This window comes from Paroedura picta, chromosome 14 (assembly GCF_049243985.1).
Source record: "Paroedura picta isolate Pp20150507F chromosome 14, Ppicta_v3.0, whole genome shotgun sequence".
Classification (NCBI taxonomy): Eukaryota; Metazoa; Chordata; class Lepidosauria; order Squamata; family Gekkonidae; genus Paroedura; species Paroedura picta.
In genome coordinates, this window is record NC_135382.1 from 13,396,439 (window position 1) to 13,421,708 (window position 25,270).

General features: G+C 49.8%; 1 pseudogene; it reads left to right on the forward strand.

Annotated features, from left to right (window-relative positions):
* The first annotated feature begins 2,959 nt into the window (after nucleotides 1–2,959).
* LOC143823462 (large ribosomal subunit protein uL16-like) lies at nucleotides 2,960–3,608 on the forward strand (annotated as a pseudogene).
* The last annotated feature ends 21,662 nt before the right edge of the window (nucleotides 3,609–25,270 follow it).

The window sequence follows — 25,270 nt, forward strand, 5'->3', positions numbered from 1 at the left end:
GAGCACTGGATTTGAAGATTCCAAGCTCTGCCCTTCATCTCTCCCAAGAAAGGATGTCAAGTAGAAGGCTAGGAAAGGAAGGTTTTTGCCTGGGACATTGGGTGGCAGCTGCCAATCAGAGTATTACAGTGCTGGATGACTCAGCGATCAGAGTCACCAAACTGCTGCTCCCGACACACCAACCCAAGCTCATCTGTTCAAAGCTTTGAAGCGCTTAGTCATTCTGCAGAACATGAGGGGCATTGTGAATGCCGAGGGCATCACAAAGAGCCTGAAGAACTTTGCACATTCAAGAGGCGAGGGGGTCCATGACTTGTCTGCACAATGAAGAGCTGTCAACTTCAGAAGAACTTGTGTGTGAGTTACAAGGCCTACAACTTCACAGAGACTATAGGATGATTAATAACAAGCATTGGCCCCTACTGCTGTGTCTCTGGAAGCTGTACCTGATCTGTCTTTAAGTAGCAAGGAATATTCTGAGCATTATTCCAAACATCTGTCCTGAAGCAGCAAGGAATATTCTGAGAATTATTCCGAACATCTGTCTTGAAGCAGCAAGGAATATTCTGAACATTATTCTGAACATCTGTCTTAAAGCAGCAAGGAACATTTCGAACAAGATGCTAAATGAAAAATGAGAATCCCGATATGGCGGTCGACACCAGGCTGAGTGCTCTTTGTCAGCCATTCCGTAAGCTAACTTGAGCAGCATGCACACTGTCTATTGGTGGGGAAGAGGTCTGCGGTCATTTGCTGCTGTGTCCAAAGACAAGACCCAGCAAATGAATTCTTCCTCATTGTTAGGTTTTTTTTTTAAGTACATCTGAATTTTTAAAAGCTCTAAAAGCAAATAATGTTCATACATACCAGGCTTTCTCAACCAGGGTTTCATCAACCACCCAGCCACCCACTCTTCTCAACCCCCCTCTCTTCCCTACCCCTCGCTACTTGCCCCTCCCACAATGGGACCTTCTCCCCCTTCCTCCCACCCCTGCCCTGCCCCTTTCATGGCACCTAGCTGCCTGCCTTCCTGCCTGCCTTCCTCCCTCCCAGTTTTCACTTCCTTCCTTCCTTCCTTCCTTCCTTCCTTCCTTCCTTCCTTCCTTCCTTCCTTCCTTCCTTCCTTCCTTCCTTCCTTCCTTCCTTCCTCCTTCAATTTCTCTCTCTCCTATCTGCCTCTCTCTCTCTACCTCTTTCTTTCTTTCTTTCTTTCTTTCTTTCTTTCTTTCTTTCTTTCTTTCTTTCTTTCTTTCTTTCTTTCTTTCTTTCTTTCTTTCTTTCTACCTATCCATCCACCCACCCATCCCACTAGCACCTGCTGTAATTTCGGTACAGCGGGCTTAATATCTAGTAACATTATAATTATACTGTGTAAAACTGCAAGCCTGCTTTTAAAAAAAGCCTTAGAAACAGCATTGTAACACGATCACCGTCTGTTTTTGAAAAGGTAGATTTTTCAGAATGGAGGCAGGGAAGGGAAGGAAGGGAGGGGAGAACAGCAATGAGGAACGGGGCATTCCCAAATGACTCAAAATGGCAAGCATGGGGAAATACCCGACTGCATGCATTTCAGCATTGGGCAGCCCCGAATTAGACCCTGTTAGACCCCCCCTTGAAAAGATGAAATCTGGTTTTCTGGGGATTCCTTTGTTTTTGACAAGTGAGGCGTGCAATTTGGGTCTGCGTCTGAAGAAGCAAATTTTAGTGCAGAAAACAGACGAAAACGTTAAACTTTTAAAAATGCAAATTCAAATGATATCTCTAGTGTGGAATCTCTCTGTCTCTGTCATCACTGTCGTCTCTGTCTCTGTCTGTCTGTCTCTCTCTCTCTCTCTCCCCTTCCATCTCACTTCTCTGACTTCCCCAACCCCATTGCCAGGAATCCTGACAAAATATAATAATAAATAAAATAAAAAAATATTGGCATTCCCGCCTCTAGGAGTTTGAGACACCTACTTTCCCCAAGAAGCCTAATATCATGCAAGAACTTGGGGAAACTGCATGTCCCTGGGGTCCTGCAGGGAGGAATGAAAGAGAGAAACCCGATCATTGCAGAACAAGAAGACGGGAAAAGCAGCGGAGGACACAATATCCCTACTGTAGCAGCCACTTCAAGACAAGAGGTCTTCCATGGTTTAGAATCCAGGGTAGCTCAGAGGATACAATATTACTTCACAAGGAAGGGGAGGTGTTTTTCAACAAGACGCTTCCTCTGTCCCTCAGGGTGATATATCATTTGTATATCCAGGAATGATGGACTTTGATGACATTTCTTTCTGTTAAATTCACCAGAATATGTGTTAGGATGACTGTTGGGATCCTCTCTAGATCTCTCTCTCTTTTAAAAAAGGCATTTCTTTGATAACTTTCCAGATCCCCAGGCAAGGTAGATGATTTGAAAGACAAGTTGTATATTTGTGTTGGATATCCAGTTTGGGTTCTTTGAGCATTCTCAAGCACTTGCATCTGACCACAGCGACCTATTCATGTAAATTGATCAATAATCTCAAAAGATGACCTCTTGTCGCCTTTATTTGATTACGTCCTTTTGATTCCCCTCCCTCTTATGCCAAAGCAGTCCAGGCACAGTTGTGCCTCCAGGCAGAATCTTCACCATCTTCAGATGGAGGTTCAATGTGCATTCAACTTTTCTGCAATCACCTTAATCCACTTTTTTTTGCAATCCTCCCACCATTTTACTGTTAGGCTATTGGAGAGTGACAAAATGGGTCCCCCCCCGCCAAAATTTGTTCACTAAAGCATTAAAGGGGGAAATGTTTTCAGAGCTTTAGGCTTCTCGTCCAAGTGTCTCAGTCTCTTTATATTTTATGTAAGGGTACTAAAAGGGTACTAAAATAACTTGCAGATGTCCATTATTTTTGTCACTTCTTGGGGAACAGGTGAAGTGCCAGAAGATTGGATGTTGTCCCCATCAGCAAGAAGGGGGAAAAGGCTCTTTCCCCTTGGCGAGACCCGCAGCCATGGGCCGCCGACCCGCGCACTGTTACCGTTACTGCAAGAACAAGCCCTACCCAAAATCCCGTTTCTGCAGAGGTGTTCCTGATGCCAAGATCAGGATCTTTGATCTCAGCCGGAAGAAAGCCAAGGTCGATGAGTTCCCACTTTGCGGGCACATGGTGTCGGATGAGTATGAGCAGCTGTCCTCTGAAGCACTCGAGGCCGCCCGCATCTGCGCCAACAAGTACATGGTGAAGAGCTGTGGCAAGGACGGATTCCACATCCGGGTGCGCCTCCCCCCCGTTCCACGTCATCCACATCAACAAGATGCTGTCATGTGCCAGAGCTGATAGGCTCCAGACCGGAATGCACGGGGCCTTTGGAAAGCCTCAGGGCACATCGGCCAGGTCATCATGTCCATTCGCACCAAGGTGCAGAACAAAGAGCATGTGATCGAGGCACTGCGAAGGGCCAAGTTCAAGTTCCCCGGCCGCCAGAAGATCCACATCTCCAAGAAATGGGGCTTCACCAAATTCAACGCCGACGAGGACATGGTGGCCAAGAAACGGCTTATCCCAGATGGGTGTGGAGTGAAGTACATCCCCAACAGGGGCTCCTTGGACAAGTGGCACACACTGCATGCAGCGTGAAGGGCCGATACGCCTCTCGGGCCCACCCGCTCAGTTGTTGCCTTGAAGGATGCTTAATTAAAAAGGAAGGCTTCTGGTAAAAAAAAAGAAGAAGAAGAAGGGGGGAAAGGAGGTTCCAGTTAACTACTGACCTGTCAGCTTGATGTCTATAGCTGGCAAAATTTTAGAACAACTCATCAAACAGTCGGTCCTTGAGCAGCTAGAGTGGATGGTTGTAATTACTAAGAGTGGTTTTCTCAAGAACAAGTCATGTCAGACTAACCTTATCTTTTTGGGTTTGTTTTTTTTTAGAAAGTTACTACCTTGCTAGATGGGGATTCTGTGGACATTGTTTACCTTGATTTCAGTAAGGCTTTTGATAAGGTTCTGCATGATGTTCTTAATGGCAAGATGATAAAATACGGTATGGATCCTCTTACTGTTAGATGGATCGAGAACTGGTTGACAGATCATACCCAAAGAGTGCTTGTAAATGGTTCATCATCTTCTTGGAGAGGAGTGACAAGAGGAGGGCCTCAGGGATCTGTCCTGGGCCCTCTCTTGTTCACCATATTCATAAATTATTTGGATGAAGGAATGGAGGGGTGTTTATTAAATTTGCAGATGATACTAAATTGGGAGGGGTAGCAAACACACCACAGAATCAGGATACAGGATAATCTTGACAAGCTGGAAAAGTGGGCTAAAATGAATTTTAATAGTGAAAAAACGTAAAGTTCTGCATTTATTTATTTATATTTATTTATTTTTCATATACCGCCCTCCCCTGAAGCTCAGGATGGTTTACATGAAACTGGAGAAAAACAATACAAATAACATGATAAATTGAACAATAGTGATACAGTCATAACAGAACAACAATAAAATAATGGAACAAACATGGTGAGAACATCCATTTAACTGTAACATACCATGGGATGGACATATTGGTGGTGGTTTTCATGGGAGGGGGCTCAGGAGCCAATGGGAGGTGATTGAATTCAAGTTGACCTCAACCAAATGCCTGGTGGAAGAGCTCCCCTGTGGAACTATTTAAGCACTCTAGGGCTCTGATCTCCTCTGGGAGCTCGTTCCACCAGGTAGGGGCCAGGATGAAAAAAGCTCTGACCCTGGTTGAGGTCAAGCAAGCTTCCTTGGGGCCAGGGATCACCAGGCAGTTGGTAGTAGCAGAGCATAAGGATCCTTGAGGGGTGCAGGCAGAGAGGCGATCCCTTAGGTACACTGGGCCTAGACCATGGATGGGTGAGACTTGGCAGCAGTATGCGTGAAAAGGATATGGGGTCTTAGTAGACCATACACTGAACATGAATCACAGTGTGACTCGGTAGCTAAAAAGGCAAATGGGATTTTGGGCTGTATTAAAAGAAGTATAATGCCCAGATCATGTGAGGTGATGGTACCACTTTACTCTGCTCTGGTTAGACCTAACTTAGAGCAGGGGTAGTCAACCTGTAGTCCTCCAGATGTCCATGGACTACAATTCCCACGAACCCCTGCCAGCGTTTTCTGGCAGGGGCTCATGGGAATTGCAGTCAATGAACATCTGGAGGACCACAGGTTGACTACCCCTGACTTAGAGTACTGTGTTCAGGTTTGGGCATCACAACTGAAGAAAAATGTAGAGAAACTGAAGCATATCCAGAGGAGGGCTACAAAGATGGTGAGGGGTTTGGAGACCAAGTCGTATGAGGAAAGGTTGAAGCTTACTCTATTTAGCCTGGAGAGTACTAAGAGGTGATATGATCACCATCTTCAAACACTTGAAGGGTTGTCATAGAAGATGGAGCAGAGTTGTTTTCTGTTGCCCCAGGGGGTTGGACTAGAACCAATGCATTAAAATTAATTCAAAAGAAATTTCAGCTAAATGTCCAGAAGAAGTCCCCGACAGAGTGGTTCCTCAGCGGAACAGGTTTCCTTGGAAGTTGTTGAGTTCTCCTTCTTTGGAAGTTTTTAAGCAGAGGCAAGATAGTCATCTGACAGAAATGCTGATTTTATGAACTTAAGCAGATTGTGAGTGGGTGGGCAGGTAGTTGTGGATTCCTGTATTTTGCAGGGGGTTGGACTAGATGACCCTAGAGGTACCTTCCAACTATGATTCTATGATTCTATGTTAATTTTATATTGCACTGAGGACACCCCCTTTATTTTGTTTGCATCCAGCACTTAATTCCTTTTTCTTTTCCTTTCTTGTACTAGGGATGCTGCTGTTTGGCTCCTCTCTTTCAAATCAATACCAGCAGAGAATTAAATCTCACACAGCTCCTTTTCAGCTTCTCCCCACCATTTAATATTTAATTCAGAGACTAGCAATAGTCTCATATCGCTAGGCTCATGCTGCTTGCAAAACAAATTAACAATGTAAAAACAAGGGTAAAATGAATCTTGTTCACCCATGGAAAGGGGAGGGTGGAGAAAGGTTCAGAGTGGGCAGAATGACGTCAATGTGGGCAGGGGAATCACCTTCATGGGGTGGGAAAAGGGCAAAGGAAAAATCTGTAAACTTTGAATTACCGTACCTTCTACTGTGAAGAAAACAAGGGGGAAATGGGAACAAAAGTACTCTCAGAAAACCTGGGGAAACAGCAGGCTAAAAGCAAAATGTGCACCAAAAGGAAGAAAATCATTGCAGAACGACCAAGAAAATCCAGCCGACATGCCTGGTAAAAGGAAGGAGAAACACCCAGGCATATTAGGCCAGAGTGAACTTAATAGTTATATCCATCTGGTTTGTCTTTTTATCCCATATTATCTCCTGATGATGATGTTACCTGTTCAGTCATGTCCGACCCTCAGCGATTCTATAGGAAAGTTTTCTCCATTCGTCTCTGTCAATGACCACTTCTTTCAGTTGGTTCATGGTCATCCCTGTATCGACTTTGATCGTGTCGAGCCAGCAGATCCTTTGGCGACCACGTTTCCTTTTGCCGCTGACCATGCCGAGCATTAATGACTTTTCTAGCGAGTTTGATCACATGATGTGTCCAAAGTAAGTGAGCTTTAGCTGTAATATCTTGCCTTCCAATGACATAGTTGGTTTGCTCTCCCCTAAATATTATCTCCTCCCAGTATGTAAATGGAGCTTTGCTTTATAATGACTTTGTTGTAAACACATAAAGTGGAGTGGCTTGACTGAGCGGCTGTTAAAGAAATAAATAATTTACGTATCTGATTCCAGTTTGAGAGTCATGGAGATGCATCTCGAAAACTGTTAAATGCTGAGGTGTAAATTTGAATATGCAGCCCCTCATCTCACACAGGTCACAATTGTTTGTCGTCCCAGCTCTGAGACCTGGAGGAAACAATGCCTGGAGATGCTGGGCTCCCATCCTATTTGCCAGTCCAAAACAGGGGACCATTTTTTTCAACAGACGGGTTCCTGGCTGTTTGGCAGGTTGCTTCCCCCTCTTTCTTCCTCCCAGTTCAGCACAGCACAACTGGCTTTTCACGTAAGGTGGCCAGATTGTTCCACTTTCGGACGGACATCTGGGGGCACCTGGCAAATTGTACTTATGATGACATTAAAAATATATATATTACAATACTATTTTTGCGTTCTATGCGTTCTATGAAAAATTTTGTTGCTCCATATCAGGGGTAGTCAAACTGCGGCCCTGCAGATGTCCATGGACTACAATTCCCATGAGCCCCTGCCAGCGAATGCTGGCAGGGGCTCATGGGAATTGTAGTCCATGGACATCTGCAGGGCCGCAGTTTGACTACCCCTGCTCCATATAGACCAAATTTTAATCAAGAACCCTCCCCCCCCTGTCAATGGTGTCCCGCTTTACCAATGTTTAAAATCTGGTCACCTTATTTTCACGCCTGGACCGACCCACACCGCACCATTGAGCCCCCCTCTCCCTATTCTTCCTGAGCTCCTGCTCCCCTCAGCAAGTCAATATTTAAATAGACAAATAAGTTGCAAACCCTATAAATCAGTCACAAGCAAATGCCTGTTGTGTTAAAAGCATGCCTTTCAACGTTCACTTAAGTGGTCCTTAGCAACAATAATGGCTGCGGATCCCTTTGAATCAGCAGCGTTTCTGCATATTCACAGGTGGGGGTTTTCTGTGGGGGAGGGGCTGACGATGCAAATCCATCTGTTGGGCATTCAAGTCCTCTGGCGCTGAAGCAACCCAACCCCGGTGAACCAGCTCACTGCAACAGAACCCGGCAGGTTTAACCGTAGGCCAGGTCTGATGCAAAATTCATAGCCTCCCTGGTGGATTCTTGTTGATAGGGTTAAATCTGCCAGAAGGAAGTGCCTGTCAGAGCAACTGAATGGAAGGAAGAAGAGAGATGAAGCCGATCGCTGAGCCGGAAAGAGAGAGAATAAAAGATCAGAAGTTTAGGAAGAGCTTCTAAAGGGATGGGGGAGAAGTTAGGCAGCATACAGGGGTCAGGACAAGAGCAGGGCACAGAGAGAAAAGAAGAGAGAGAGAGTGCTCAGTACCTGTGTGAGAGAGAAAGTGCGTTCTCCCCATGTGTGGCCACCAGACTGGCCTTGTTAACTTTTCAGTTGCTGACAAATGGATCTCATCCTTTGACCCGCATCGAAGAAGACATGCGGAGACAAAAGGGAAGTGAACAACTTTGTAAGAGTTGTTAAGATAGAGTCTTGTATCGCTCGAAAAGATTTTGAAGGCAAAAAGTATGGGGAATTTTTTTTGAGGGGGTGGGGGGGAGCTTGAGTATTTCACCCAACATGTCATCTGCTTCCTCCACTTCTGGAAAACCATTATGATAATTAAAAAAACAAAAAAAAAACAAAAAAAAACCTGACCTTATCGATCCAGATGATAGACTCCACAGCAAATATTGAATTAAATGCTCGATGCAGACGGGCATAGAACAAAAGTCGCACAATGCCTTTTTAAGCTGAGCAGGGGGGAAAAAACTCACAGAACGCAAAGCTTTTCTGTTCTCCAGATCCTCAGTACAAAACCTGGGATATGTTGAGTAGGAAAGAAAAAGGCATTTCAGGGCCCAGCGGAGAAGTTCTTAAATCCACAGCTTGTAGTAGCTTTCAAAGGGAGTACAAGAGGTAGTAGCGGCTTCATTAGGACAAATTGCAAATGGCACCAAAGGTTACCGGGACAGAGAAGCAAAAGGAAAAGAAAAGAAAAGGCTGTTCGTCTTTTGAAAAGGTAAAAGCCGGACGTCATCAGAACTTGCACGCCCCGCATAAAGCAGAGAGCAGAAGTCAAGAAAAGCCTCACGGTCTTTATATGAAGGGGGAAAAAAGATCAATAGACAATAAAATGGGTAGCGGGAGGTGGGGAAGCCTCATAAACACTCACAAATAGGCATTTCTAAGGCCCAGTATAGACAAAACGGCAGGTCTTTCAGATCTCTCTCGTTGGTTGCCATCCTCCAGGTAGCACCTGGAGATTTTCCACTACTACAGTTAATCTCCAGAGGACTCAGAACAGTCCCCACAGAGAAAAGGGCTGCTTTTGTGGGGGGGGGGACCCTGTTGAGGCCCTACCTTTCCCCAAACCTGAGCCTCTCCAGGCTCTACCCCCCAAAATCTCCATGTTTCTCCTAACCCAGAGCTGGTGGACCTACTCCCAGTTTTAACAGGTCTAGGGTAGCCAACTCTGAGAGATACTCCAGCAAGACATGATGTCAGAGAGTCCTCCTTCCAAAACTGCTCTTTTCTCCAGGGGAACCAATCAGTTGTAATTCCAGGAGATCTCCAGGCTACACCTGGATGTTGGCAAGCTCACTTGGTGCAGTATGGGATAGTAGTGAAGAGAGGAGGACTGGGGGGCTGGTGGGCATTGCTGATCAGAAGCTTCAGTGCCTCTGAAGAAGAGAGAATGTACAACAACACTTGTGCCCAGAATTAAACTGTGTGGGTCCTAGAGGTGCTGCTAGGCACCACTCCTCCTCCACATGAAGCCAGTCACAGTTCTCTCGGGACTCTCTCCGTCGCACTTACCTAACAAGGGGCCTGTTGCAGGGAGAGGAAGAAAGGATGACTATAAGCCCCTCTGAGACACAGGCAGCCAGCTGGGTGATCATCGGCCAGTCACAGTTCTCTCAGAGCTCTCTCAGTCCCAACTGCCTCACTGTTGTGGGAAGGGGGAGGGAAGGTGATTGTAAGCCCCTTTTAGACACATGAAGCCTGGTCATCTTGGGTCAGTCACAGTTCTCTCAGGGCTCTCTCAGACCCAACTGCCTCGCTGTTGTGGGAAGAGGAAGAAAGGGTGACTATAAGCCCCTCTGAGACACATGAGGCCAGCTGGGTGACCTTTGGCCTGTCACAGTTCTCTCAGAGCTCTCTCTGTCCCATCTGCCTCACTGTTGTGGGGAGAGGAAGAAAAGAATGTTAGGCACATGAGGTTTGCTAGGTGACAGTGAGTCAGTCACATTTCTCTCAGAGCCAGGCCCCAGGAGGGAGGATCAAACCTGCTGGAGATGTTGTATCAAATTATTAGCATAGTTCATGTATAAATGATCAGACAAGGCAGTGTTATAATATAAACGGCATATTTTACTGGACTACCAGGGTAGGGGAACTTGGGAATAAAACAAGAAAATGCATAGCTTCCTATAGCTTATCATGGAGCTGTTAAGTCCTAGCGGTTACCTGGCTGACCTCCAATATGGATCTCTCTCCTGCCTAAAGCAGTTCTCTTGGAACAAAGAGTGGGAAGAGAAATCCTTTTCTTCTGTTTTCAGTTGCAGGCCTGAGAAGCAACACCTAAGCAATGGCCAGTAACCACTTTGCACCCCAAGAAACAAACCACAGGACCCACAACTGCCTGTTCCCACCAAGAACTAGTGTCAGTAAATATTCAACCCTTTTCTGACAGATAGCGGCTGAAAACTGCACCAGTTGAATTGAGTTTTTGAAAGATTTCCTCAGCAGCCAATGTGTGTATTGCATTAATAACATATAAGATGTATTCCAGAGCAGTGGTCCCCAACCTTTTTATCACCGGGGACAGTCAATGCTTGACAATTTTACTGAGGCCCGGGCGGGGGGGGGGGTAGTATTTTGCCGAGGGACGTTGCCGCCGCCTAAACCCCTGCCCCGCTTGCCCCTGACTTCCTGCCGCCTGGGGGAGCCCCAGCCATGACGGCCGCTGGAGGGTGCTTTGCAGGGTGGGCTCTGGGGCCTTGGACCCCACTGAGGTCCCTCCTCTCCCCCAAACTCCAGCTCCAAAATCTCTTGGGGTTTCCCAACCTGGATCAGGCAACCGAACCCCCCATCCCCCACCAGTGGCCAAGGGGGGCCCGGCAACCCTGGAAGGAACGCCATTCCTCCAGCTAGTGGGAGGCTGACCCCATGCCCAGTAGCCACTCTCTGCCTCCCACACCACCGCGAGAGTGGCAGCCAGCCGGCTGTTCCCAGCATCTCACCTGTGGAAGGTCCTCCCTCTTGAGGCTCACCTGATACCTGCCCTGCTCTCAGGTAGACACCAGGAGAAAACATTCCTTTTTTGCATGCTCAGGCTCGGTGCTCCTCAGCCCAAACAATGCTGAGCAGAAACAGTCCGGGTTTTTTTGCCGCAACCGCCCGGCAGCCCTCCCTCCAGCGCCCAGGTCCCTGCAGCTGTCAGTCATGTCTCCGGCTCAGCAGGTGGTTGGCAGCATGGTGGGAACTGGTTCCTTCCTGGCCTCTAGCCCTATTTGGAGGGCTGCCTGGAAAGAGTCAAGAAGAGACACAAGACCAGCAATGAAAAATGGTCCTCAGCAGCAAGGGAAGGCCAGGGAACTCAAGCACTGTCCTCATGCCATGAGCTCTGGGTTCGAGATGGGCACAAGCCGCTCCCCTTCCAGTCCCTATACAGCAGGAGTGACCAAAGTATGGCTCATGGACATTGTAGTCCATCTGGAGAGCCACACTTTGGTCCCCCCTGTTATCTAGTATCTCTCTCCCTGTTCTTCTTGGAGGTTCCCATTGATTTGGGGATGCCAGCCTCCAGGTGGGGCCTGGAGATCCCCTGGAGCTCATCTACAGACTACAGAGATCAGTTTCTCCGGGGGAAACAGAGGCTTCCCTGCAGGATGGATTCCATGGTATTGTGCTCCACTGAAGTCCCTGTCCTCTCCAAGGTCCATCTCCAAATCTCCAGGAGTTTCCCAACCTGCTCTGCCAGCATCCCCCACTCCCCCAGGACTGTCCTCGATGTGCACGACATGTTGGCGGAGATGCACCGACCCTCTTGAGATTCCGCTTTCCTCATCCGGGGCTTCTTGAGAGCGGAACTCAGAGGATGGGGAGGAGACGGCATCATGGCTGGGTAGGCATAGCAGGAAACAGTAAGGCAGATTTTGTTTGTCACTCCCTTTGAAATCAGTTTATGATTCCCAGTGTGGCATTTCTACCATCAGGTTGCCACCCAAAGCCGTTGGCAGACTTGCTCAAGGGTTTTACTGTGAACTGCCCAGGAGCTAAGAATAGCAAGAATAGCAAGGGGGTCCTGCACATCTCATCTGGAAGAACGTTGTCGATTCCTTGCTTCTAGAGGAAGAGTTGGTTTTATACCCCACTTTTCATTGCCCAAAGGAGCCTCAAAGCGGCTTACAATCACCATCTCTTCCTCTCCCCATAACAGACACCCTGTGAGCTAAGTGAGGCTGAAAGAGCTCTGAATCACTCACCCAAGGTCACCCAGCAGGCCTCATGTGTCACAAAGGGGCTTACAATCATTTTTCTTCCATCTCTGTATAACAGACACCCTGTGAGGTAGGTGAGTCCAAGAGAAGTCTGAGAGAAGTGTGGCTGGCCTAGTGTCACCCAGCAGTGAGTGACAGGGGCCTACAGTCAGCCACCCTGTGAGGTAGGTGAGGTTCACAAGTCCCTAAGAGAACTGCTCTGTGAGAACAGCTCTATCAGGACTGTGACTAGCCCAAGGTCACCCAGTTGGCTGCAGGAGTGGGGAATCAAACCCAGCTCTCCAGATTAGTAGTCGCCGCTCTTAACCACTACACCATGCTGGGGTTGCCAGGTTTGGATGGAGAAATACCTGGAGATTTGGGGGGGGGGTGAAGCCTGGGGAGGATGGGGTTTGGAGAAGGGAGAGATTTCAGCAGGGTATGATGCCAGAGAATCCAACATGCAAGGCAGCCATTTTTCCCGGGGGAACTGATCTCTGCCATCTAGCGATCAATTGCAAAAGTCGGCCATCTCCAGCTGCCAGCTGGAGGTTGGCAGCCCTGCTTGTGATGGTGGAGTATGCTGCGATCTTCCTTTTCCAAGCGAACCAGTGTGTTCCCAGGAGCAGCTGTAGGAGGCAGACGCCATGGGGGGGGGGGATACAAGTATGCGAGGGAGCAGGGGACAGAAAAGTACCGCAGGAAATGTTGCGATCTGTTTTGCAAGCAAAAGAAAGGCGCGCAAGCTATTAAGTCACCGGAGAAGCTGTTCTTTATTAGCTCCTGGGAAATGAGTAAGGAGTTTTGCAATGACAGAGCTGTTCCAAAAGTGATCGAGTTCCCAGCAATCGCCGCCACGGTGGCCACGCAGAGAAGCTTTCTTTTTAATTCACAGCTATAGAGGAAGGTGAGAAATCACGGGGCCCGGAGACAGCCACGGTATGCAGAAAACCTCACAGGGAGATTCCGGGTGGTGCGCTTCGGCGCAGTTTGGCTGCCACTGCGACCACCGAAGCCCGAGGCGGCCAGCGCTGTGGCACAGAGAGGTGGGGTGGTGGCGGCGGAGCGTCAGCCAGCAGCCGCATGCGAGCGCAGAGCTCTGTGCCTGCGTGCGGCCTGCCGGCTGGTGCACAACTGCCGCCCCTCCTCTCTGTGCCGCAGCATAATGCTGGCCTCCTTTGTGCCGCTTCAGACTTTGGTGATTGCCGAGGCAGCCGAACCACGCTGAACTGCACAACCCTATAATCTGGATGAGGCCAGCCATAAGGGGGAAGGGCTGAGAGTCTCAGCTCTGTTTTGCTTCTCTGGCTGCAGGGGTAGTCAAACTGCGGCCCTCCAGATGTCCATGGACTACAATTCCCAGAAGCCCCTGCCAGCGAATGCTGGCAGGGGCTTCTGGGAATTGTAGTCCATGGACATCTGGAGGGCCGCAGTTTGACTACCCCTGGGCTAAGGTCTTAGCTCAACACTCACAACATGCTGTCCTCGTAAACTAAGATCCCCAGCTCTGGGCTCGGGAATACCTGGAGATCGCAGGGGTGGAGCCCGGGAAGGCAGGACTGAGGGAGGAGAAGGACCTTCCAAGGCAGCTCGTTTATTCAGGAGAAACAAAATGAATGTTGCGAATGAGTGAAACAAAGAAAGATAGATGGATGGATGAACAGATGGGCGGATGATTTATGTAGCCTGGAGCTCAACTGTCATTCCAGATCTTCCGCCCCCACCTGGAGGTTGGCAAGCCCAGTAAGCACTGGTTAGCCTTTCGAAGGGGGTCCTCTCTAACGTCACTCCCCCCCCCAGTCCTGCTGCCTGAGCCGAGAGAGACCTCGCCGTGGCTGCTCCCCCTGCCCTGCTTATTCAAGCCCTTTATTAAAGCAAGCTATTGACAGGCGTCTCCCTGATAAATAAAATGCGGGGCTGAACGCCGGCGATGAGTGATGGGGGCCCTGCCAGCGGCTGTCAGCAAGGCCCAGTCCATCAACCCCTGCCTTGCCCGCCCCTGATGGATTCCCATCATACATCAGGGAAGTGGCGCTTGCGCTAATGAAGTACTCCTTAACAGCAGGGGCCTTCTTGCGGCAGCGGGGCGAGCGCCGAGCAGCCAAGGAGGTCAGCTGAGCTCTCCCAGCTCTGGGGTGGCCATGGACTCTCCCTCCTGCCCTTGAGGATCCAGCAGGGCCTCCAAGAGAAATGGAGGGGGGGCAGAGAATGAGCTGGGGAAGTTTGTGGGGCCACTGACATCTCTCGAGGTCACTGGAGCCCCCTTCCCCTGTCGCTCTACTGGACTGGTCTCTTTCTGCACAATGGAAACCGTAAATGATCAAGAGATTGATTGGCTGACTCCTGTGTCTTGCTCCTATGGCCACTCCTCTGAAGGGGCGTGTCACCACTGCTGGGATTCCCCTAAGCCTGAAAAATACTTCAGGGGTTCATCCACGGTCAGAAGGTTGGAAAAGGCTGCTTGCCAAGGCAAGAGATGACTGGAGGGGGGTTGCCATGGCCGGGCTCTGTGTCGCGACCCTGGACTTCCTTGGGGGTCTCTCATCTAAGTAGTAACTGGAGCCGATCCTGCTGGAGCATCTGAGATCTGACAAGATTGGGCTGGCCTGGACCAACTAGTTCTCAGAAGACCCAAGAACTTTACCACTTGCTTGTTAGCAACTATCTTTTTTTCCCCTTGTTTTTTTGCCCTCTGATAGCTATCATGAATTAACTAACATGTATTCCTTTATGTAAACCGATTCCCTGAAATCTTTCCCTTTCCCAGAGTGGTGAATGGACAGGCATTAACAGGTATTGTTTTTGGCTCCTGCCCTATGGCAAACTAGGAGGAGGAATGTTAACGCCTCTGTTAAAAAACAAAAGTTTGAGTTCAGTGGCAACTCCCTCTTTCTTTTCCTCCCTTCCTAACTCCCTATCTCCCTTTCTCTTTCTCTTCCTTTTCCTTTTCCTTTTCCTTTTCCTTTTCCTCTTCCTTCCTTCCTTCCTTCCTTCCTTCCTTCCTTCCTTCCTTCCTTCCTTCCTTCCTTCCTTCCTTCCTTCCTTCCTTCCTTCCTTCCTTCCTTTTTTTCTTACTTCCTTTCTAGTTTCCTTTTTCTTGTCCTTCCTCCCTTTCTCCATCTTATCCTTCCTTCAATCCTTTCTTTTCCTTCTATTCTTCCTTTTGTCTTTTCTTCCTCCTCCCCTTCCCTTTCTTTTCCTTCCTTCCCTTCTTTTCCTTCCTTCCTTCCTCTTTCTTTTCATTCTGTCCTTCCTTTTTTTTCCTTTCTAGTTTCATTTTTCATTTCCTTCCCTCCTCCATCCGTTACCCTTTCTTTTCCTTCCTTTTTCTAATCTCCCTAAGAGGGCTGAAAACCTCTGAACTAATTTCCCCCAGTTTTATGGTTGCTGATTCTAATCTGATAGCTTTTTACTGCTCAGTTTTATCCATCTTAGTTGCTGTTGTTTGCCACCTTGGGGGTTGGACGGTTGAGGGGCAGCCTCCAATGCCTCAAAAATAAATGCAGAAGTATTATGTCAAAAGATGATTTCAAGTCTGCCACAGGATTTTAAAAAGGCTATATGCTACCCTCTAAAGGCTCTCCCTTGGCTCACATGTGAAAATACCATCAAGCCAATGTAAATCATGCTAAACATCAACAGGGATCAAATCTAGCACACCTGAGTTCCAGATTAGAGCAGGCCACACCCCCTGGTGCCCAGGAAGACTCACAAGCAGGTGGGCACAGAAGCCAGAGACCCCCCCCCCTTAGGAAGCAACCCTGATCTCCCAGGTTTGCAGGCTCACAGGGATTGGAAGAAACTGCTCCTTGGGGTTGCTATGAGCCTTCAGGACTCTCCCCTCCAAACCTCTCCAAACTCTTCAAGCCTCTTTCGCAGGGGTAGTCAAACTGCGGCCCTCCAGATGTCCATGGACTACAATTCCCATGAGCGAATGCTGGCAGGGGCTCATGGGAATTGTAGTCCATGGACATCTGGAGGGCTGTAGTTTGACTACCCCTGATCTTTTGGATCCAGCTGCGTTTGTGACCCTCAAAGGTTGTGACAAAGGTGGGCTTGAGAAGTGAATTCTGTGTCCTGTGAAAAAGCCCTCCCTTTCATTGCTCCTAAATCAACTTTTCCCAAACTTCTCTTCTGCCTCCCATTTCTCCATACCGTGCATAATTTCACAACTCCCTATCCTCTTTCCCCTGAGTCATCTTTTTCTCTGGGCTCCCCTGCGAGGGCTTCGTTCCAAATTCCTTGGCATTTCGGTGGTCCTTTTCCGCTCCGTTGCCAGCTCTGCAAAATCCAGCGCGACCTGGGTGGTGCGTTTCTAAGAGGGGGGGCCTGCCCACTCACACAGCTTGCAATATCGAATGACCTTTGGAGGACTGAGTAAGCAGCTCGACCCGGCCTTGCCATCCTCCCCATGGGGTCTCCTCACACTGTTAGACCTTAGCCGGCCCTTGCAGACCTGAAGGGAAGGGGAAGGGCTAACCTGTCTGCCATCCTGCTCTAGAAGGCTGCCGATCTCCAGGTGGGGCCAAGAGATCGCCGGGAATTAAAGCTGACCTCCACAGGAATGACTTTAGGCTTCCCAAGTCCCTGTTGGGGCGTGTGTATGGTTGTCAGCTCCAGTTTGGTTAAGTCCTGGAGATCTGGGGGTGGGGCCTGGGGAGAACAAGCACTTCAGTGGGGTGCAATGTCACAGAGTTTGGTTTTTTTCCAGGGGATCTTATCTCTGGAGTCTGGAGATGAGTTGTAATTTCAGGGCATCCCCAGGTGCCATCTGGAGGCTGGCATCCCTATGAAAGAGCTCACGCCATCTGGAGAGATGGCTGCTTTAGAGCAGGGGTAGTCAACCTGTGGTCCTCCAGATGTTCATGGACTACAATTCCCACGAGCCCCTGCCAGCCTTTGCTGGCAGGGGCTCGTGGGAATTGTAGTCCATGAACATCTGGAGGACCACAGGTTGACTACCCCTGCTTTAGAGGATGGGCTGACTCTATGGCATCACACCCTCCCCTCCACAAAGCCCTCCCTTCCCAGACTCCATCCCCCCCCCCCAGGTATTTCCCAACTGAGATCTGGCCGCCCTGCGTCCTCAGCAGGCAAAAGAGGGTCACGGCCCCCAGAGGAGAGCAAACTGGCCCTGGAGATAGGGAAGTCAAGCAAACACCACCCCGCTTGGTCCAGCTTGCTTTTCTCCATGGTGAGGCTGGGGGTTTCATGTTCCCCTCTCAGCATCCAGTGTGCTGTCCTCCCCATGGCTGCTGGGATGAAAGCTGAAATGCCAGATTTGGACTGGGAACTGTGTGTAGATTTGGGGGTGGGGCCTGGGAGGGGAGCGACCACAGCAGCTGTGTCTCCAGGGAAACTGATCTCTTTTGCCGAGAGATCCCGTAATTCTAGGAGATCTCCAGGACCCACCTGGAGGTGCAGCCGGACCCAGATTCCCCCCCCCCCCCATTTCTCCTGGTCTTATGAGGATTCAACTAGAACAGGGGTAGTCAAACCTGTGGTCCTCCAGATGTCCATGGACTACAATTCCCATGAGCCCCTGCCAGCAAATGCTGGCAGGGGTTCATGGGAATTGTAGTCCATAGACATCTGGAGGACTACAGGTTGACTACCCCTGAACTAGATGACACAGGGAGGATCTGTGGTCTTGTCTTCTAACAATTCCAGGGAGAGCAGCCTGGGGAGTGGCTGGTGTGTGTTTGTGCATGTGTGTATGTGTTTGTGTGTGTGCAAGGGTGGGTGGGTGGGTTAACCCTTTGCCCTTATGCTCCTTACCCAATGCTGCTTGTTGTGTTTTCTCCCGGCTTGCGAGTCTCAGGCTGAAAAATAAGATGTGCCAAGCTGAGGGGGGAGCAGATGCCTGTAGGCCATCTTCCCACCTTCCGCAGCAGCACTAGGGCAGAGGGAAGAAGAAGAGGTGGTCTTTATATCCCACTTTTCACTACTCAAAGAAGTCTCAAAGCAGCTTACAATCGCCCAGCAGGCCTCTTGTGTTTCAAAGGGGCTTACAACCACCTTCCTTTCTTCTCCCCACAACAGACAGCTTGTGAGGGAGATGGGGCTGAGGGAGATCCGAGAGAACCATGACTGGCCCAAGATCACCCAGGAGGCTTCATGAGTCTCAAAGGGGCTTACAACCACCTTCCCTCCCTCTCTTGTGAGGTAGGTGGGGCTGAATGAGCTCTGAGAGAGAACTGTGGTCGGGCCAAGGTCACCCAGCAGGCCTCTTGTGTCTCAGAAGGACTGGCAATCGCCTTCCCTTCCTCTCCCGACAACAGACACCCTATGAGGGAGGTGAGGCCGAGAAAGCTCCAAGAGAACTGGGACTGGCCCAAGGTCACCCAGCTGGATACAAGTGGAAGAAGAGTGGGAATTCAGAGTTGGCTCTCCAGGTTGGAAGCTGCCACTTTTGATCACTACACCAAGCTGGCTTGCCCCCTGTGGCTAGCTGGCTGGCTGGGCCTCGCCCAGTGCCCTGGCATCTCCCCTCCCCTCCCCTCCCCTCCCCTGCCCCCCCTTCCCCCTCCCCGCGGTTCCTTGCTGGGGCCAGAGGTCCCTTGACCGGTCTTGTGTCGCTGCTCCCCCCTGGGCTTCAGAAACGCTAGCGTTCCCCTCCGACAAAGCAGGGGGGTGGTAATGACTCTTCGTGCCGCTCCTAAATCCCCAATTACATCAGGAGCAGCGGCACCAAGTCGTCCCCCTTTGGTCGCAGGCGCCGCGTAATCCCTTTTCCGGAGACGCAGCCCCGGCAGTGACAGCCGTCGAGCTCTTTGTTTGTTCCTTTGGATCAAATCTAACTGATTGCCGTGACTAATTAACTTGCGCTTTCTTCGGGCCTCTGTTGTCTTAATTAATTTCACAAATTCTTCCTTCCAAGCTTCCAGCCAAAAGGCACCATGCCGAAGGAAGAAAAAACAGCGAGGAGTCAAAACGCCCATCAGGGGCTGTGTCTGGCGTCTGCGGGGACGGATCTGTCTTTGGCCGGGGGTGCCAGCCTGCCTCTCTCCCCTGGCCGTGAGGGATGGGAAGAGCTCCAGCGCAGAGCTGTCTGGATACCCACAATCCTCAGCTCACCAGGCAAACGCCCTCCTGGCCCGGGAAATGAAGAAGAACCGTTGCTTTTCTCTGCTCCAAGAAGTGTCAAAGTGGCTGACAGTCGCCTTCCGTTCCTCTCCCCACAACAGGCACCCTGTGAGGGAGGTGGGGCTCAGAGAGCTCTGACAGAACTGCTCAATCAGAACAGCCCTATCAGGACTGAGACTACCCCAAGGTCCCCCAGCTGGCTGCATGTAGAGGAGCGGGGTATCAAATCTGCCTCACCAGAATAGAAGCCGCTGCTCTTAACCACGACACCATGCCGGCTCTCCACGCTGGGTGGTGGAGTCTCCTTCACTGGAAGATTTTAGGAAGAGTTTGGATGAGCACCTGTGAATAGTCTGTGATTTTTAAGTCCTTGAGTAGGTGCAGGGTTGGACTGGATGGCCCTTTTTTGGGGGGGGGGTCTCTTCCAGACCTGTGTGATTCTGATTCTCACATCCTCTCATCTTAGCCTACCTCAGAAGGTTGTTGTGAGGATAAATCATAGGAGAAGAGGCAGGCAAGCCATCTGCCTGGACATGGGTCAGCATGTTGTTTGGGTACTCAGGGGCCATGTGTTTATTCCTCTCCACGGTGGCCATATTTTGAAGAGCAAAAGAGAGGACATAATTCCTGACTGACTACTTCAATCTTCAATTTTATGAGGTTAATAGAAATACATTAATACATAGAGCCATATGGGTGTAGTGATTAGGAATGCTGACTTCTAATCTGGCAAGGCGGGTTTGATATTCCCTGCTTCTTCCTCACATGCACCTTGGGCTCACCACAGCACTGAGAAAGCTGTTCTGACTGAGCAGTAAGATCAGCAGGGCTCTCTCAGCCTCACCTCCCTCACAAGATGTCTGTTGTGGGGAGAGGAAAGGGAAGGCAACTTTAAGCTGCTTTGAGACTCCTTCAGGTAGAGAAAAGCAGCGTATAAGAACCAACTTTTCTTCTTCGGTAATCTCAGGGCTCTTTCAGCCTCACCTCCCTCACAGGGTGTCTGTTGTGGGGAGAGGAAAGGGAAGGTGATCGTAAGCCACTTTGAGACTCCTTCGGGTACAGAAAAGCAGCATATAAGACCCAACTCTTCTTCTTCTTCTTCTTCTTCTTCTTCTTTGTCACCAAAGGCCTTCACAATGAAGTTAAAATATATATACACGCATGGCTTAATTCAGCTAAAAAGACAATAGATAAAATCCCATTAGCAATTTAGACACAGTATTCAGAGTTTAAAAGTCTTAGGATGCTATTTTTCCCTGGCTTGTGATGGCTCTAATTTTCTTGGCTGCAAAGGCATCAAGAGCTAATCTGCTGGAAATGCATGGATCAGTATCAGACAATAAAAAACATCCATTGATCCTGCTCAGAGATTGTGGGCACATCAGGAATTAACCTTAAGGTTACTCCAAAGAAGTGGTCACTATGACAAATCTCATTTCAAACACCCTGCCAAGTGAAGCTGTGATCAATGCTACTAACTAGGAATATTCTTCCTGACCTCCCAACCCCAAAAGAGGATATTTTTGTCCATTAAAAAAAAAACAGCCCCAAAGAAGAACCAAGAAAAGGGGACATGTAAGACATTGGTCCCCAACCTCCAGTCCGGAGACCGGGACCGGTGTGTGGATCAGTCGGTACTGGGCCGCGGCTCTCCCTCGTCCTCCTCCCCGTGCTGCCTCGGGGGCTGCCCTGCCACTCTGCCGCTGGCTCATCTTTGGTGCTCTCCAGCGGCCACCATGGCTGGGGCTCCTCCTCGGCGTGGCACTGCGCAGCTGCTGCTGGCAGCGCCCCCCAGCAGGTGGTGGGAAGTCAGGGACGCTGGCGGGAAAGCAAGTGGAGCAGGGGCTCAGGTGGCGGTGACATCCCTTGGCAAAAGACTATCCTCCCCCCAGGCCTCAGTAAAATTATCAAGCTTTGACCGGTCCCCGGTGATAAAAAGTTTGGGGACCACTGATGTCATCTGGTAATCAACAGGTTCTGGGTGATCTTCCATCCAGCTGGCTGAGAGAGCTGGAACTGCTTGCTTCTACGTGCATCCCCTCCATGCTGTGCTGCTCTGACCCAATCGTGACCCTCCTTTCTTAAAAACAGGGCAAGCAGAGAGGTCAGCAGAAGGGAAGGCAGCATGTTACAGCCCAGGGGTGGATAAACTGTGACTCTCCAGAGGTCCACGGACTGCCATGCTGGCAGGGGCTCATGGTAATTGTAGTCTGTGGACATTTGGAGAGCCTCAGGTTGGCCACCTCTGCTGTAGCCCATTCTCCTCAGATCTCAGAAGTTAAGCAGTGTCGGTACCAGTACTTGGAAGGGAAACCACCAAGAATGACTTTGCAGAGGAAGGCCATGGCCAACCACCTCTGCTTCTCGCTTGCCATGAATGCCCATTTGTGGGATCTCTCTACGTTCGTTCTGACTTGTTGGAATTTTACATACCCACATAAGAGTCAGCAGCACCCACCAGATTTGCATACCTTTGAGGAAGGAGGAAGCACAAAGCTGTAGAGGATGCGGAAGAGGAGAAATAATTTCTCTGGTCTGGTCAAGGACTTTCCTAATTCAGGATAATGTGGGGGATGCACTCAGCAAGACAATGCCTCAGGCCTGGGCCCAGGAACAGTGATCCATGTGGTCAGACCCACAGAGGCAAATGACAGGTTAAAAGTAAAGGTATTCCCTGTGCAAGCACTGGGTCATGTCTGACCCTTGGGGTGACGCCCTCTAGCAGACTCAATACGGGGTGGTTTGCCAGTGCCTTCCCCAGTCATTACCGTTTACCCCCCAGCAAGCTGGGTACTCATTTTACCGACCTCGGAAGGATGGAAGGCTGAGTCAACCTTGAGCCAGCTTCTGGGATCGAACTCCCAGCCTCATGGTCAGAGCTTCAGACAGCATGTCAGCTGCCTTACCACCCTGTGCCACAAGAGGCTCATAAACAACAAGGTACATGTCTTCATTTGTTTGCTCTACTTGGACCATGTTCCCTGCAGCCCCGATAACAGCTGCAGGGAACTGCTTCTAAAAGGGATGGGAACAGAAGACGCATGAAGCTGCCTTAGGGCTGAATCAGGCCCTCAGTCAATCAAACCCCATCTTGTCTACTCAGACTGTGAGCAGCTCTCCAGGGTCTCAGTCTGAGGCCTTTCACATCCCCTTCTGCCTGGCCTGAGGGGACCCAGGGTGCCCCGTCAAGTGTGGCCCCCAGGGCAGGAGCCCTGATCACCATCCCCTAAAAATGCCAATGGCCACAGCCGCTCTCCAACTGGCTCAGAACAGTGCCGTCGGGGAAGGCTCCCGCTCAGCCTCCCAAGCCGTTTCCTCACACAAACGTTGTAGCGGGCGGGAGATATTTCACTGAAGCTGCTGCTCCATGTGGATTCTCTGTACTGAGTATGCTAGACAGGGTGGCCAGCTTCCCGGGGAATGCCAAAAAAACAAGGGATCCGCCAGTTCCGTGAAGCCAAACCTAAAAAAGAAACTGGCGCAGGCCAAAAGCTTTTTGCTTCTTTTTCTTCAGCTCGAGCCAGAACAAGATCCGTATTCGTGAGCTCTTTGCAAAACCAGATTTTCATCTGCGGCTCACGAGTCAATTCTTAACCAGCGTTCAAATATTCTTATTTTCTAGAACGTTCTCTGAAGTGCATGATATCAGCTTTATAAAATCAGAGTCCAGTAGCGCCTTTAAGACCAACAAAGATTTATTCAGGGCGTGAGTTTTCGAGTGCAAGCACTCGAAAGCTCACGCCCTGAATAAATCTTTGTTGGTTTTAAAGGTGCTACTGGATTCTGATTTTATTGTGCTACATCAGACCAACACAGCGACCCATTTAAATCTATCCTGATATTAGCTTTACTCACAATACTCCAAATATCACAGCAGCCGGGGGCACTTACAGTCAGATGGGGGGGGGGAATGGATAGTTTCTTTTTTAGGTTTAGTCTCCCGGTGAAGGCCGGAGATTTCCTGGGGCTACAATGCATCTCCAGGCAATACAGATCAGTTGCCCTGGAGAAAATGCCTGGCTTGCAAGGCGGATTCTATAGCATTGTACCCCACTGAGGTCTCACCCCACCATTCACCCCAAAATCTCCAGGTGTTCCCCTTCCCAGAGCCAGCAAGTCTATGGCAAGAGCCAAGCTTGGAGTTCTTCTAGGCATCTGTTGTGCTGTTCTGGGCAAGCATCGGAAACCCACAGACGGTTTCACTTCCTAAGAACAGAGCTTTTTGAGTTCTGTTTGTGTTCCTTCCCAGATAAAATGGCTTCTTTCATTTGGTGTGTGAATCCAGGCTAAAAATACCAGTTCATACATGCCACAACGGGGACATAACTGTAGGAGAGGAAGCTCCCAGCTGGCAAAAGATCTCCTGTAATCCTTCACTGTCACATATGTTTGTGAATTAGTATACTGAAACGGGCATTATGCATGAAAGCAAAGAATCTTACCAGGAAAAGATCAGTGCCGAGCAAACGAACATCTAAAATATCCTAGAACAGTGTTCCCCAACCTTTTTATCACTGGGGACCAGTCAAAGCTTGACAATTTTACTGAGGCCCGGGGGGGGGGATAGTCTTTTGCCGAGGGACATCACCGCCACTTGAGCCCCTGCTCCGCTTCCTTTCCCACTGGTGCCCCTGACTTCCCGCCGCCCGCTGGGGGGCGCTGCCAGCAGCAGCTGCGTAGTGCCATGCCGAGGGGGAGCCCCAGCCATGGTGGCTGCCGGAGAACACCAAAGGTGACCCAGAGGCAGAGTGGCAGGGCAGCCCCCGAAGCAGCAGCTGGGGGAAAAGACGAGGAGGAGCCATGGCCCGGTACCGACTGATCCACGGACTGGTCCCCGGACCGGAGGTTGGGGACCGCTGTCCTAGAGCAGGGGTAGTCAAACTGCATCCCTTCAGATGTCCATGGACTACAGTTCCCATGAGCCCCTGCCAGCGAACGCCCCTGTCCTAGAAGATGTGATTGATAACATAGCAAGGAATCACATTGCACCGATGTATGGATTGCAGTTCATTAACAGACTATGTCTCAAAGGGCTAACAACGAACAAAAGGCAAAATAAATGGAAGGAAAAATGAAATGGGATGGGGAAAGGGAGGCCTCGCCATCCAGAAGAAAATTCAAATGGTTTCGCAAAATCGTAAGCAAATAAGGCTCATGTCTTTAAGATTATTTGTACATAGAATAGTGGCCGGGAAATGGTGCTCTGAACCGATCACTTCATGAAATTCTCTAATTGACTTCATGAAGACAATTTGAACAAAGGACCTACGAGGCTATATACAGGCTTGGGCTCCTGCCCCTAGGATCCAGATGGGAATGGAGTTCTCAGGAGAAACTCAGAGGTGCGACTCCTGGTGCCACCTGGGCCAGGTTATCTCCCCAGCTGACCTCCCACTCCTAGCCGCTACAAGGGTGGTTTAACATTTCACAGTGATACCTCTCACCTTTCACAGGCGAAGTGAAGCATAAATCAGAAAGAACCTGGAGGGGAGGGGTGGAAAGAAGGAACCCACCAGCAGCCTTGGGACAACAACCAGAAATTGACATGGGGACATGACAGGTGGCATATCCTAGTGTGACAGATTGGTCTCTGGGTTGATCAACAATTGGGGTACTTTTTCCATAGACTATTATCTGTCAGAAATTCCCCAGTTCCACAGGGCCTGCAAGACAGAGCTCTTCCACCAGGCACATGGTTGAGTCCAGCTGTCGGCTAAGAACATCTAAGAACCCCCCCCCCACACACACACACACACACACACACTCCCTTGTAATATCTATACCAGGGGTAGTCAAACTGCGGCCCTCCAGATGTCCATGGACTACAATTCCCAGGAGCCCCCTGCCAGCATTCGCTGGCAGGGGGCTCCTGGGAATTGTAGTCCATGGACATCTGGAGGGCCGCAGTTTGACTACCCCTGATCTATACCCTGGTATGTGGGAGAGGCTGCTAGCAGGCCACAGGG